Below are 11,051 nucleotides of genomic sequence, written 5' to 3' on the forward strand. Positions count from 1 at the left end.
AGGCAATTTGAACACTAATAAAGGGAAGCTGTCAAGCAGATCCAGCTAATGATTTATAAAGACAAAGAAACTACTTTAGTGAAGTTTTTTATTTTTTCCTGCTCACAACAAATTATTTCAATTCAAGCGTAACATTTGATTTTGAGAAAGAAAAAAAGATCAATTTAGCTTTTATTTTTGGTCTTATTCCATATTCCAATTATACTTCCGCTTCAGTGTGTGAAGAATACAAGGTACCAAGCATCACCATAATGAAAGCAAGTCTAGGATTCCTTCTTTTGTAGCTGTTTTCTAATTTTTAATTTTTGTGGGCACACAGTAGATGTATATATTTATGGGGTACATGAGATGTTTTGATGCAGGCATTCAATGTGTAATAATCACACCATGGAAGATGGGATATCCATTTATCCTTTGTGTTACAAACAATCTGATTATACTCTTGTAGTTATTTTTAAATGTACAATTTAGTTATTATTGAGTATAGCCACCCTGTTGTGCTATCAAATACAAACGCCTATTCATTCATTCTATTTTTGTACCCATTAACCATTCCCACCTCCCCCTCTTCACCATCCCCTCCAATACCTTTCCTAGCTTCTGGTAACCATTAAGTCCGGGATTCTTGAAGCCAGTTTTGTCACAAGTGTACATCAGCACGAGAGTTGCTAGGCAGTGTAAAATGGTATTTACTACATGAAAATACATTAGCTAAAAACAGAAAATGTGATTCTTGTGTTCAGAGAATGTCAATAAATACCATGAGGAAAGCAAAGGGAATCCATTATTTATAATGGTAAGTTACACGATTAATAAGTTAAAAATTACCTCCAACATCTGCTTTTCTATATATTTGAGTAAATATCACTTTTTATACTGAACCAAATGTGAGAAATAATGAGAAATGCATAACAACACTATTTTGAGAAACTTTGGTTTCGTATAAACAGCAAGTAGGCAGGCGCTGACCCAGTTCATCCCCTTACTCTACATAAAATGCATTCCAAGTTCTGTGCTCTGGAACACCAAAGAAATGACAGGTTCTTCCTAAACTGCTAAATATTCAAATCCTGCAGTGCTGTGGGTCAGAGTCACACTGACCATGGATGGGGTGGAAATCATGGTGCCTATTCTTCTATGATCACATCTGCAACTGGGAAAAATTCTGAGGAATATGTCCTCTCACCCATGGTGTCACTAGGAACCAACTTTCTACACATGCATCTGTAGCATCACCTAATTACCATCCCACAAAGCGTTCTTCAGAGAATCAAAAGGCTTCTTAGTAGCTACAGCTGAGATTTAAAAGAAAAGGCAAAACCAAAACCTTGAAATCTTTATTGAAAGTTGCTAATACAAACTTTCAGTGATCTGGGTAGCTGAATTCTAAGATTACAGATAAACTAAAGGAAAAGAGTAAAAGGAGAGAAACCTATTGTTCAAATATTTTTTTAAAAAATTCCCTGAGATAGAAATAGAGAACAAAGAGACTTCTAAAGGTTGCCTTAGATTCTTAACGGGATATGATATAAGAAATGTACATGCAGATGGCGGGGAGTAGGGGATGGGAGTAGAGAGGACAACATATACACTCTCACTGAAGTTGTCTATACTGACTACATTCCAAGCCATTTAACTGAAACAGTCGTTTGGTGTCTTTACCCCCTTGACCTCAACTTGCTTTTCTTACTATGCAAGCACTTCCTCTTTGCCAAGTCATTTGAAATTGTGAAAGTCTGAGTTTACAGATGCTGTAGGCTTATTCTAAATACCTGAAGTGTGCATAACTTAGAACCTACAGAATGTTGAACAGCACAGATTATAGTTTGGCAGATCAATCTAATGAGAATGGAAAAGGGATCTTGTTACCCCCTGCATTTCCATTCCCACTGGCATAAACTGAAATAATCATGCACATATCAAAGGCCAGAGAAAGGAAATACGGGGTGGGGGGTCTAATGACAGTGCTCCGAAGGGAGACTGGCCCCAACCGTGTGTTGGCATACCCTCGAGGTAACCCAGCTTTCTTAAGAGCTAATGTGAAATCACCTGCTTGCCACAGGCCCCAACCAGAGGAAATGAAAAAGGCAGTGGACAAAATGAGTAGAAAGTCCCTTAAGACATGGGGAGAGCATCACATTCCTCCAAGGGGAAGGAAGAGAGAGCTGCTGGGAATAGAAAGCAGTGCGACAACAGCTGAGAGAGAAGGACAAAGCGAGGCTCCAGCCCTCAGAACTTAGGCTCCATTCCCTCCAGACCCTCTCCCTGCAGCTGCCTTGTTACTATTTTTTTCAATTCAGCCTCAACTTTGCAGACTTACTAAGCTGTTTGTTTAAAAGACATTCACACTCATGATCACAGTAAGAGAAAATGGACAATCTCTGGTAGATGTCCAGGCTAGAGGAGGATACAGCAACATGTGTCAAAAACTTTTGAAAGTACATCATATTTGACTGAGCAATTCTGCCTCCAGGATTCTGATGAAAGGAAATAACCAGGTATGTGCATAAAGATATATATGTACAGGAATGTGCCTCACCACATTAGTTATAAGACAAAAAAAGTGAGAAATACAAAACTAAATTTCCAACCATATGGGAATGATTCAATTAATTTTGTTGGCATCACAATATGAACTATTATGGACCATTAAAATGATCATATGAAACTATATTTATTAACATGAAAATATACTTGTATTATATTATATTATATAAGTATTTTAAAGGAGATTATGCAACGCAATGCAGGGGCTTCTCATTTTGTTTTTAAAAGACATGACCGCATGAGAGAAAGTCTTTTTTTTTTTTTTTTTTTTTTGAGACGGAGTCTCGCTCTGTCACCCAGGCTGGAGTGCTGTGGCCAGATCTCAGCTCACTGCAAGCTCCGCCTCCCGGGTTCACGCCATTCTCCTGTCTCAGCCTCCCGGGTAGCGGGTAGCTGGGACTACAGGCGCTGCCACGTCGCCCGGCTAGTTTTTTGTAGTTGTTAGTAGAGACAGGGTTTCACCGTGTTAGCCAGGATGGTCTCGATCTCCTGACCTCGTGATCCGCCCGTCTCGGCCTCCCAAAGTGCTGGGATTACAGGCTTGAGCCACCGCGCCCAGCCTGAAAGAACGTCTTAAAGACCTTGCTTGTGTAATAAAATCAGCTATAAATTCAGTTGTAGAAGGAAATATTGATGATCCATTATTAAGTTTGAGAAGCCAGTAGCAGAACAGTATTACAGTCTGTCTCTCAGTAAATAAAATAATGTGCATAATATGTGTTCATTAAATATATATATGCATGTATCAACAAAGAATGAGAATATTCACCAAAATGTTAACAATGATAGGATTGCACATGGGTTTTATTTTCATTTTTGTACCTTTCTGAATTTTTCTAAATTTTTACAAATACAATTTTTCATGATCAGAAAAAGCAATAATTCTTTAAGTCTTACATACAACAATGTTGTTCATTCCCTTGCAAATAAAAGGCACAAGAAACTAGTACCAACTTCCCACTTTCTGACATCTAAATACTGGTCATTTCACGTTTCTTTTTGTCATTGAAAGCTAAGGAATGAAGGAGGGGAACAAAGTGAAGAATATCCAAGGGAGAAGAATGAAGCATCCATAGGTCACATCCTGATGCACATGACTCATTCCCACAGATACATTAATTAGGACCAAACCTTTAGATTGTACAATGTCATTTTCATTTAAAAGATGAAAAAGAACTTATCACCTTTATGCAAAATAAAAGTCATCTTGAGAGATGGTATCACTATTCTATTACTATACTCTTATGAGGTGCATAAAGTAATGTCAAGAAGGCATATATCATCTCTGGTGGTCCATATGCATCCTATTGAAAACTGTGCACATGCACTCTGCATAGATCTTTTTTTCTGTAATAGATTAGGAAAGAATGCCTGACATGCTTAATTAGATTTCAAAATAGCAAAGGAAACTGTCAAACATGGAGTAACTGCAGTAATGAGATAACTATGTGAAATACTTCACATAATGTTTGAGATTGCTGAACTTAATCTATAAGAAATCACTGAGAAATGGAGAGGAGCCAAAATCCTGGGGTTCAAAAACTTTCCCATTTTTCTAAAATGTGGCAAGTAAACTCTAAAACCATAAATGAGTAAGCATGACACCAAGTGATAAACCACTGTAGAACAGATTACTAAGCAAGTGGTTTGTGATCTCTGATTACACTGGAAGCCAACATGGGTTTAGGAAAAAAAAAAAAAAAAAAAGCCTTAACTAATCTCATTTTTAAAGTAGGACCATTAAACTAGGAAGTGCTATAATATATTTGCATATTTAGTTTTGAAAAGCCATTCATCAAAATCTCTCATAAAATCCCTATATATAAGATGGAGAATGTGACCTAGATGAATGTCCAGAAGGTGTACTGTTAGGATTCACAAAAAATAGTGACTGATGAGCCCATCTCTTCCTTGGATGGAAGCCTCTAAAGTGTAGGTGTGTACTGATATGAATGTGTGAGTGTACTGAGGTGGAGGTAAGTGTGTATGTGTGCCTATAAATGAATGGGTGAAAGGGCTTAATGGAGAGCTACCACTACTACTCCTCCACACACACACACACACACACACACACAGCCTTGCTAATTTTCCTCAATTCCTTACTTTTTTCACACTCCACATTAAAGCTTCATTGAGTCCTTTCCATTCCTCTTCTAAAGCATATATCAATTTGTCTACTATACATCATCTCTATCACTCCTACCTGATTGATGCCATCACCACCTCTCACCTGGACCACAACAAGCATCTTTTAGACAGTTTTCTATTCTGATTCTCACTTCCTACAATAAATTTTCCACAACAAAGCTGGAGTGAGCTTTTAAAAACTTAAATTAGATCATCCCAAGCTTGTGCTTAAAATCCTGCAACTCATTAGAATCAAATGAAAACTTCATAGTCTGCCCTACAAAGTTCCATGTCTGTCCGCTGCCCATCTCTCCCCATCAACAATCAGGTTACTGTAACACACTCCCCCTCACCCCCTGCACTGTAGCCACTGTCACCTTAATGCCTTTGAACCAGCTGCATCCTTCGCCTGGAATGTCCTTTGCTAGGGACCTCCCACTCTGCTTCTGTTTTTCTCCTAAGAGTGAGGAAGAAATGATAAACAAGTTGGGAAATATGAGCAAGGAGAATTTATACCTCCACTAAGCAAATAAACAAAAACATTACAGACCAACCTTAATAATTATCTGGAAGAGTTACTAAACATTCACAAAAAACAATATTTCATTCACGAATGTTTATTGTCTACTTTGTATGTAAGAAACTGTTCTAGAGGCTAGGGATACTCCTCATGGAACTTACACTGCATTGGAGAGAGAAAAAAATAAGCAAATATATAATGCCTGTCAGCAGTGAGTGTTACTAAGGCAACGCAGGGTAAGAGCAATAGTGAGGCTGGGGAGAAGTGGTTGCTTTCTAGATAGAGTGGACAACAAATGCCTCTCCAGTGAGGTAAGACATGCAAGTAGAGACCTGGCAGAGGTAAGGAGACACAACCTGAAGAATATCTGGTGGAAGAGAATTAGAGGGAGAGCAAGCAGAAAGTGCAAAAGCCCTGAGGTGGCAGTGTGCTTGAGCATACAAGGAACACACAAAACACAAGGATGCTAGAATGCAAAAAAAGTACGGACTGAACAAGTTAGAGATGCATAAAAAATTACAACCTAGGCATAACCAGGGGTCAGATCAAACAGGGCCTTGAGAGCAGAAATCATCCATTATCATGGGTATGTTGTTGTTTTGAGGGGAGAGATGACATTACTTTGGCATAATCAAGCATTCCTTTGGTTTTAAGTGGGATAACTGACAGCTCAAACATAGGAAAATAATAAATATTGCTATGTAGGATGTCAGGAAATAAATTTGTTGATAAAAAAATAGATGCTTCAGAAGAATCCTTCATTTAAGGACCCACCAAGAAATGTCCATGAAAACCCGCATGATCTGAGAATATCATTCCCCTGTTTTTCCTCCATTCCATACAACGAGGATGGAATCCAAGGCACATCCGTTTAGTCCCCGTTTGTTACCCCATCTTCTCTAAATATCTAAGATGTTTTTAGTTTGACAGACTTTGTATTTTGCTCTGTAAACGGGCCATTGCCTTCAATCATGTTTAACCTGACCTACATCACTGGGGACCCAGTGCCTGGAAAGCTAACTGCACACAAATATTACTTTATGAATATTTGTGGAATGAATGAATAAACAGCGTATCTGGCTTAAATTTACCATCTGTAACAAAGAGACACTGTTCACTGGGCCAGTAGTAATATTTCTTTAAGAATTGAGAATAGTCTATATTTATTTAAGGCCAATGATCTAAATCAAGCTCACCTGCACCCTCTGTAATTCTTACTCAGAGAGGAAGACTTCCACTTGCTCTTTAATATCTAAGGGCATTAACAATCCAGCAGAAACCGCTTACCAAGAGAATGGGGGAAGAGCAAAACACATTTAAACCAATCAGGGCTCAAAGGGGAGAAATGGCATCATGGCTGCTCTTACAAGTGTAAATTATTCACACCGGAAATGCTGAACAGAAGGAAGGAAGACGGAAGGGAAGAGAGGAAAGGTGGGAGTGGGGAAGAGGAAGAGGGAATGGGGAAGAGGAGGAGATGGAGAGAGAACTATTTTGGTTGGGAAGCCAGGAAGAATCCACCTTGGGCCTTACTTTCTTTGTTCTTTTAAGTCTCAATGGCCAACATTTCTGACAGGTTGGCAAGGCCCAGTGAGCACCAATGGGTCAGGCTCTTCTTTTCTCTCTCAGGATCCTGCTCCTCATTGCAAAGTTGCTCACCAATCTGCAAAAGGTCTCAACTTGGAAGCAGCTTCTGCCGGCTCCATCCAAGGCCATTGAGTTCATGCAGATTTTCTTTTGCAGCGACCCCACAGGTCTGGAGGTCAATGTGGGAGTGCGTTCCAGCTCTGCACCCAGGGAAAAGCCACTGAAGAGCACAGACCACGCCAACTCCCCAACCTGTGCCTCTTGAACCGCTCCAGGTAGAACTGTTGGACTTAGCAAATAAAAATACAGGACGCCCTGTGTGTTGCTTAGCAAACCTAGCCCTAGAAGCCCAGAGAAGCTGGGGCGATAACCATACTGGGGAGTGGCGTGGGCAACCGAGAATGGAGGGGACCGCGGAGGGAGGGCCCGGAAAAAAAAATTTAAAAGCCAGTCCCACAACTCCGAGACATGTCCCAGCCAGGGCGCGGCGGGGAGCCTTGGACAGGAGTGCACTTGAAGGTGAGGGCTCAGAGTGGCCGGTGGGACTTGTGGCTGGTGTTCTTGGCCATGCCCTGGCCCCAGAAGCCGTTGGTGAAGATGCCCCAGCGGAGCTAGGCGCTGGGCCGCACGTCGGGTTGTTCACGGTAGCCCACCAACTCGCCCTGCAGGGAATCGCCTTAGCACAGGCAGCTGGCCATCAACACCTCTTCCTCCCTACTGCGAATGCCCCGATCGTGCTCCCCCAAACCCAACACATCCACGTCCCCCAAAAACTGGGAACCCACTCGGGTTCCTTCCGTTTACCGCAGGCGCTTGAGTACCAGATGGCGAGAGTTCGCGCGCAGCTGGAGTGGGGATCCTGGCTCGCGGCTGCCCAGGAGAGGAGGGGAAGGGCAACCCGGGGTTCCGCCTGTGGTGCCCGGCTGTGCTCACCCCCACGCCCCAGACACCAAAAGGAGCTGGGGAAGGGCATATCTGGCGGACCCCTCCCGGGGGACCAGGCGGGTTTAGTAGGTGCGCAGGGAAGCTCCTCGGGAAGTTTCCGGCTTTTCAGCACCCGGGACAATAGCAGCGGCACCCGGGGAGAGGCTCTCCACCCCGCACCGCGCTCCCTTCCAGTCGCGGGCTTCGTGCTCTCCTGCCCGGGCTTTCTCTCAACCGCCCAGCGCTGCGTCCTGTAGTCCCAGCCTCCCTCGGGGACAGGGAACACTTTCCCCAAAGCCAGGAGAAGGGGTGTCCCTGGACACGGACATCCTGCTCGACCTGCCTGGGTGTGTTTAGAGGCGCCACAGGCAGTTTAACTTAACAGCCCATTTCTCGGCCAGCACTTATATAAAAGCCCCAGGTTTGATTCTTGGTTTGAGCCTGGGAACTGAATTGGCTTCTAAAACACTTCTTTCATTTTTATTTATTTCAACTCTTTAGGCAATCCGGAAGATGACGACCAAATTATTCTTATGCAAGGCAGTCACTTGGGTCTGATTATTCATTTCTGGGCTTTGCGGGTGTTTGAACTGCTTCTGCTCAGTCAGTATGCAAAGAACTGGGTATGCAAAGGCCTTTGGTTTTGGCTCCTAAACGTCCCTGTCTTCTTCAAAGGTTCTCTTTTTAAAATACTAGCTATAGTCTATCAATAATCAGCTCAGAGTGCTGCACACTAAAGTTTCTACATGTGAAAGTCTCCTAACTCTTTCGGGCCCCGTGCAAATTACCACTGTTGCCTGTTAGTGGTGGGCCTCTGATGAGCTTTCCAGACCCTTCTTCAAAACCAATGGACTTATTCCCAGCTCTTGAGAGTTCTATTGGCAGGAAACCCTCAGATATCAGTCCTCTTTAGAACTGTCTTGCCTGAAAAGGGACATCTCCACCAAAGTCACCTCCTCCTTCCAGGGTAGCATGAATCCAACGACTGATGGGTGTTGGGTTATGGAGGCCCACTTGACCCTCCTGCCCTGGCTAGCGACAATTCTGATCATCATTCCAGCTTCAGATCTTTCCAAGGTGTCTCTACTGAGGCCATATATGGCTCAGCAGCTCCCTTTGCCTAATCCTTTTTTCCCTTCCTTTCCACAGGTGGTGATCCCAAAAGCACTCCCATATACACATCTAGCACCTTAAAAATCCATCAGTGTCTGCTTCTTAAGGATCCCAACTTGAAAAAGTTTAGGAGTGGCCCCAGAAAGCAGAGGCTAAGATCAGCTCTTGGAGTTGTATTACCCACCAACCCAGTTGGAAGAAGTATACCATCACTGGAGCTAGCTGGATCACAGATAATGCTGGCGCAAGGTATCAGTTCCACTCTAAAAATGTCCACTGGTGATAAAAGGGGATGTTATTTGTAAAGTAAAAGCACTAGCCTGTGCAATGTTTCAGGCTTTTGGGAAATGCAAGGGAAATTGTAATTCTAAGGACAGTGGAATTGGGTGGCTCCCAGCTGATGCTTTGGGGAAAGTTAATGAAAACAATTGAGCAATTAGTTGGCAATTAAAAGCTCAATGTAAAATCCAGAGGGCATCTTAGCATATAATGAAATTCTCATCTTCTGCAACCAGACAGCAAAGAAAACTGAAGATCAGGCCTGAGATTTAATCCATAAGAGTGGCAGAGCCCAAGAGAAGGTTAACTTCCCAAAATAGGCTGGTCTGCCATGCCAAGGCTGGCACCTTGGTTGGGAAAACAATAGGATATCAACATATGAGAGAGGCATATTGGGGCTGATGCCCATGAAAATAGTGAATTCTCAGTTTCCTCTGGAACTCCTGAGAGTGCAGAAGTGGCCCAATGCTCCCTACTATGGGTGAGTCCCCAACCTCATTACCCTTGAAGAAGATGCAATAGCCTCTTCTTTGCAAGACAGTTTGTGTACCCCTAAGGATTTACTTCCTCTTCTCCTCTGACCACTAAGGGTGGAGACCTTGGTAAGAAACATGCCCTCCCGAGAGTGGAAGAAAAATCCTACAAAGATGAAAAGACTTGTCAAATCAGTAAAATATTTAGGGATCAAGTAGCAGGACTTTGCTTTCAAAATAAGTGACAAATTGTTGCATCCTGCACCTCTTACCTCCAAGAAAAAAGCACAATACCTGGTAGATCTCTACTATTTGTGGAAACAGCAGATTCTATACCTAGGAGTACTATTCCAGCCCACATACTGGTACCCAAGTGGCTGCCAGTTTGGAGAGGCCCATAGCGGGAAAGGGTTGTGTAGTAGGTCCAAGCTGTGGTGTAAGCTGCCCTCCCTCTGGGGGCATGTGTGTGGACAGGCCCCTATGTTAAAAGTGTCGGTGGTAAGAAAAGACACCATGTAAGGAGTCTGGCAAGGCCCTGGAGGAGAATTATAATGCAGACTCATAGGGTTCTGGTACAAGTCCATGCCACCTGCAGTAATAAGTCATATATACTCACGAACATTCCTGATGCACTCCTGGGCCCTGGTAGAGAGAGAGTGCTGGACTCATGCAACTCTAAGTGACCATGCAGTAGAATGGTCAATAGTGATCTGGATTCTGCCATACCCACCAAGTCGTAAGGTTGGGCAGACATAAAAGCATTCTGACATACAATGGAAGTGGTACATCTGGGATCAAGTACAAGTGGGGCCAGAGGCAGCAGCGTTGGCCTGTACTGGCTCCCAGAGCCAACTGTTTAATTTCCAGGAATTCTGCAAGCCAGCTGTTAAACACAAATATCATTACAAATTAAATTATATAAACTTACAATTAAATAAATTATATTAAAGGAAAAGGCGAGAAGCACTCAAACTTTGTTACTTCTTAATGATTTTACTACATTTTACTACTACCTATGCTTCTGAGATTATGTCTTTTGTGTCCGAATGGTAGAAATACTCTATAATAGTGTGCTACAGTATGTTTCTTTACCATTTCACATTCAGTGATGGTATGTTGGTAGTTTGAAATAGCTGTTTTGAAGGATCTATGTAAATTACATTGTCAACTGCTACAAATGAGGGCTCGATTGTTTTTTGTAGACTGTCTATACAGTCGTACAGTTGTGTAGATTGTCTGCACAGAATGTAATAGGAAAAATCTTCATCATGTAGATTTTATGTATTTATTTGTTTATTTTAGAAACTGGATCTCATTCTGTCATCCAGCCTGGAAGGCAGTGGCAGCCTCGACCTCCTGGGCTCAAGGAATCCTCCCACCTCAGATTCCTGAGTAGCTGGGATAACAGGCACATATCACCATGCCTGTCTAATTTTTAAAATTTTTTTAGAGACAAAATATCTCTGTTTGCCCAGGATTAG

At 42.4% G+C, this 11,051-nt stretch overlaps 1 long non-coding RNA gene across 1 annotated transcript; it reads left to right on the top strand.

The window, feature by feature from the left end:
• The first annotated feature begins 2,096 nt into the window (after positions 1-2,096).
• LOC115899887 lies at positions 2,097-10,931 on the top strand. The gene is made up of 4 exons (XR_004059473.1): positions 2,097-2,498; positions 6,938-7,056; positions 8,855-9,067; positions 10,873-10,931. It is a non-coding gene; the product is annotated as an uncharacterized LOC115899887 (long non-coding RNA).
• The last annotated feature ends 120 nt before the right edge of the window (positions 10,932-11,051 follow it).

The sequence above is a fragment of the Rhinopithecus roxellana genome, chromosome 10 (genome assembly GCF_007565055.1).
Source record: "Rhinopithecus roxellana isolate Shanxi Qingling chromosome 10, ASM756505v1, whole genome shotgun sequence".
NCBI classification, from domain to species: Eukaryota; Metazoa; Chordata; class Mammalia; order Primates; family Cercopithecidae; genus Rhinopithecus; species Rhinopithecus roxellana.